At 41.5% G+C, this 4722-nt stretch overlaps 1 non-coding gene across 1 annotated transcript; it reads left to right on the top strand.

Moving 5' to 3' along the window:
• Positions 1-4413: 4413 nt before the first annotated feature.
• On the top strand, positions 4414-4521 carry LOC112799539 (small nucleolar RNA R71). The gene has a single exon (XR_003201113.1). It is a non-coding gene; the product is annotated as a small nucleolar RNA R71 (small nucleolar RNA).
• Positions 4522-4722: the final 201 nt, after the last annotated feature.

Raw genomic sequence — 4722 nt, 5'->3', positions numbered from 1 at the left:
TCAAATCTTGGGCAAAGTATAAACTATCATATATTGCTGGAAAACCCAGGATGTCTACTTTCTAACGCCGTTGAGAGTGCGCCAATTGGGCTTCTGTAGCTCCATAAAATCCACTTTGAGTGCACGGAGGTCAGAATCCAACAGCATCTGCAGTCCTTTTTGGTCTCTGAATCAGATTTTTGCTCAGGTCCCTCAATTTCAGCCAGAAAATACCTGAAATCACAGAAAAACACACAAACTCATAGTAAAGTCCAGAAAAGTGAATTTTAACTAAAAACTAATAAAAATATACTAAAAACTAACTAGATCATACCAAAAACATACTAAAAACAATGCCAAAAAGCGTACAAATTATCCGCTCATCACAACACCAAACTTAAATTGTTGCTTGTCCTCAAGCAACTGAAAATCAAATAAGATAAAAGAAGAGAATATGCAATGAATTCCAAAAACATCTATGAAGATCAGTATTAATTAGATGAGCGGGGCTTTTAGCTTTTTGCCTCTGAATAGTTTTGGCATCTCACTCTATCCTTTGAAATTCAGAATGATTGGCTTCTTTAGGAACTCAGAATCCAGATAGTGTTATTGATTCTCCTAGTTAAGTATGATGATTCTTGAACATAGCTACTTATTGAGTCTTGGCCGTGGCCAAAGCACTCTGTCTTCCAGTATTACCACCGGATACATACATGCCACAGACACATAATTGGGTGAACCTTTTCAGATTGTGACTCAGCTTTGCTAGAGTCCCCAATTAGAGGTGTCCAGGGTTCTTAAGCACACTCTTTTTGCCTTGGATCACAACTTTATTCTTTTCTTTTTCTTTCTTTTTCTCTTTTTTTTTCGAAATATATTTTTTTTTCATTGCTTTTTCTTGCTTCAAGAATCATTTTTATGATTTTTCAGATCCTCAGTAACATGTCTCCTTTTTCATCATTCTTTCAAGAGCCAACATTCATGAACCACAAATTCAAAAGACATATGCACTGTTTAGGCATACATTCAGAAAACAAAAGTATTGCCACCACATCAAAATAATTAAACTGTTATAAAATTTAAAATTCATGCAATTCTTCTCTTTTTCACTTAAGCACGTTTTTTATTCAAGAAAGGTGATGGATTCATAGGACATTCATAACTTTAAGGCATAGACACTAAGACACTAATGATCACAAGACACAAACATAGATAAACATAAGCAATAATTTTCGAAAAACAGACAAATAAAGAACAAGGAAATTAAAGAACGGGTCCACCTTAGTGTTGGCGGCTTATTCTTCCTCTTGAAGATCCTATGGAGTGCTTGAGCTCCTCAATGTCACTTCCTTGTCTTTGTTGCTCCTCTCTCATGATTCTTTGATCTTCTCTAATTTCATGGAGGATGATGGAGTGTTCTTGGTGCTCCACCCTTAGTTGTCCCATGTTGGAACTCAATTCTCCTAGGGAGGTGTTTAGTTGCTCCCAATAGTTTTGTGGAGGAAAATGCATCCCTTGAGGCATCTCAGGGATTTTATGAGGAGGAATTTCCTCATGCTTGCTCCATCCTTTTCTTAGTGATGGACTTGAAGTCATGCCTTCTCAGTTGAACCGGCTTCCCTCTTGAGTTTCTCTTCCATTGAGCGCCCTCTTCACAAATGTTTATGAGGACTTGGTCCAACCTTTGATCAAAGTTGACCCTTTTTGAGTTTGAAAGGGATCTCGGGGATCACCTTCTTCAAGGCCACAACTTCATAGAAGTGGTCTTGATGCACCCTTGAGATGAATCTCTCCATCTCCCATGACTCGGAGGTGAAAGCTTTTGCCTTCCCTTTCCTCTTTCTAGAGGTTTCTCCGGCCTTGGATGCCATAAATGGTTATGGAAAAACAAAAAGCAATGCTTTTACCACACCAAACTTAAAAGGTTTGCTCGTCCTCGAGCAAAAGAAGAAAGAAGAGAGTAGAAGAAGAAATGAGGAAGAAGGGAATGGCTTTGTGTTCGGCCAAAAGGGGGAGAAGTGGTGTTTAGGTTGTGTGAAAATGAAGGAGTGAAGATGGGTTTATATAGGAGAGGGGGAAGGGTAGGGTTCGGTCACTTGAGGGTAGGTTTGGGTGGGAAAGTGGTTTGAATTTGAATGGTGAGGTAGGTGGGGTTTTATGAAGGATGGATGTGAGTGGTGAAGAGAAAGATGGGATTTGATAGGTGAAGAGTTTTTGGGGAAGAGGTGTTGAGGTGATTGGTGAATGGGTGAAGAAGAGAGAGAGTGGTGGGGTAGGTGGGGATCCTGTGGGGTCCACAGATCCTGAGGTGTCAAGGAAAAGTCATCCCTGCACCAAATGGCAAGCAAAATCTCGTTTTGTGCCAATTCTGGCGTTAAACGCCGGGCTGGTGCCCATTTCTGGCGTTTAACGCCAGCTTCTTGCCCTTTTCTGGCGTTTAACGCCAGTCTGGTGCCCCTTTCTGGCGTTAAACGCCCAGAATGGTGCCAGACTGGGCGTTAAACGCCCAACAGCTAGCCTCACTGGCGTTTAAACGCCAGTGGGTTCTTCCTCCAGGGTGTGCTGTTTTTCCTTCTGTTTTTCATTCTGTTTTTACTTTTTTCACTGATTTTGTGGCTTCTTATGATCATCAACCTACAAAAAATATAAAATAACAAAAGAAAATAGATAAAATATAACATTGGGTTGCCTCCCAACAAGCGCTTCTTTAATGTCGGTAGCTTGACAGAGGACTCTCATAGAGCCTCAGAAATGCTCAGAGCTATGTTGGAATCTCCCAACACCAAACTTAGAGTTTGAATGTGGGGGTTCAACACCAAACTTAGAAGTTGGTTGTGGCCTCCCAACACCAAACTTAGAGTTTGACTGTGGGGGCTCTGTTTGGCTCTGTTTTGAGAGAAGCTCTTCATGCTTCCTCTCCATGATGATAGAGGGATATCCTTGAGCCTTAAACACCAAGGATTCTTCATTCACTTGAATGATCAACTCTCCTCTATCAACATCAATCACAGCCCTTGCTGTGGCTAGGAAGGGTCTGCCAAGGATGATGGATTCATCCATGCACTTCCCAGTCTCTAGGACTATGAAATCAATAGGGATGTAATGGTCTTCAGCTTTAACCAGAACATCCTCTACAAGTCCATAGGCTTGTTTTCTTGAGATGTCTGCCATCTCTAGTGAGATTTTTGCAGCTTGCACCTCAGAGATCCCTAGCTTCTCCATTATAGAGAGAGGCATGAGGTTTACACTTGACCCTAAGTCACACAAGGCCTTCTTGAAGGTCATGGTGCCTATGGTACAAGGTATTGAAAACTTCCCAGGATCCTGTCTCTTTTGAGGCAGTTTCTGCCTAGACAAGTCATCCAGTTCTTTGGTGAGCAAAGGGGGTTCATCCTCCCAAGTCTCATTTCCAAATAACTTGTCATTTAGCTTCATGATAGCTCCAAGGTATTTAGCAACTTGCTCTTCAGTGACATACTCATCCTCTTCAGAGGAAGAATACTCATCAGAGCTCATGAATGGCAGAAGTAAGTCCAATGGAATCTCTATGGTCTCATTTTGAGCCTCAGATTCCCATGGTTCCTCATTGGGGAACTCATTGGAGGCCAGTGGACGTCCATTGAGGTCTTCCTCAGTGGCGTTCACTGCCTCTCCTTCCTCCCAAAATTCGGCCATGTTGATGGCTTTGCACTCTCCTTTTGGATTTTCTTCTGTATTGCTTGGGAGAGTACTAGGAGGGAGTTCAGTAATTTTCTTGCTCAGCTGACCCACTTGTGCCTCCAAATTTCTAATGGAGGACCTTGTTTCAGTCATGAAACTTTGAGTGGTTTTGATTAGATCAGAGACCATGGTTGCTAAGTCAGAGGTATTCTGCTTAGAACTCTCTGTCTGTTGCTGAGAAGGTGATGGAAAAGGCTTGCTATTGCTAAACCTGTTTCTTCCACCATTATTATTATTGAAACCTTGTTGAGGTCTCTGTTGATCCTTCCATGAGAAATTTGGGTGATTTCTCCATGAAGGATTATAGGTGTTTTTATAGGATTCTCCCATGTAATTCACCTCTTCCATTGAAGGGTTCTCAGGATCATAAGCTTCTTCCTCAGATGAAGCTTCCTTAGTACTGCTTGGTGCATTTTGCATTCCAGACAAACTTTGAGAAATCATATTGACTTGTTGGGTCAATATTTTGTTCTGAGCCAATATGGCATTCAGAGTGTCAATCTCAAGAACTCCTTTCTTCTGACTAGTCCCATTGTTCACAGGATTTCTTTCAGAAGTGTACATGAATTGGTTATTTGCAACCATTTCAATCAGCTCTTGAGCTTCTGTAGGCGTCTTCTTCAGATGAAGAGATCCTCCAGCAGAGCTATCCAAAGACATCTTGGACAATTCAGAGAGACCATCATAGAAAATACCTATGATGCTCCATTCAGAAAGCATATCAGAAGGACACTTTCTGATTAATTGTTTATATCTTTCCCAAGCTTCATAGAGGGATTCTCCTTCCTTCTGTCTGAAGGTTTGGACTTCCACTCTAAGCTTACTCAATTTTTGAGGTGGAAAGAACTTTGCCAAGAAGGCATTGACTAGCTTTTCCCAAGAGTCCAGGCTTTCTTTAGGTTGAGAGTCCAACCATGTCCTAGCTCTGTCTCTTACAGCAAAAGCGAATAGCATAAGTCTGTAGTCCTCAGGGTCAACCCCATTAGTCTTGACAGTGTCACAGATTTGCAAGAATCCAGCTAA

The sequence above is a fragment of the Arachis hypogaea genome, chromosome 4 (genome assembly GCF_003086295.3).
Source record: "Arachis hypogaea cultivar Tifrunner chromosome 4, arahy.Tifrunner.gnm2.J5K5, whole genome shotgun sequence".
NCBI classification, from domain to species: domain Eukaryota; kingdom Viridiplantae; phylum Streptophyta; class Magnoliopsida; order Fabales; family Fabaceae; genus Arachis; species Arachis hypogaea.
The sequence above is the reverse complement of the archived record's forward strand: the minus strand, read 5'-3'. Positions and strand labels throughout refer to the sequence as shown.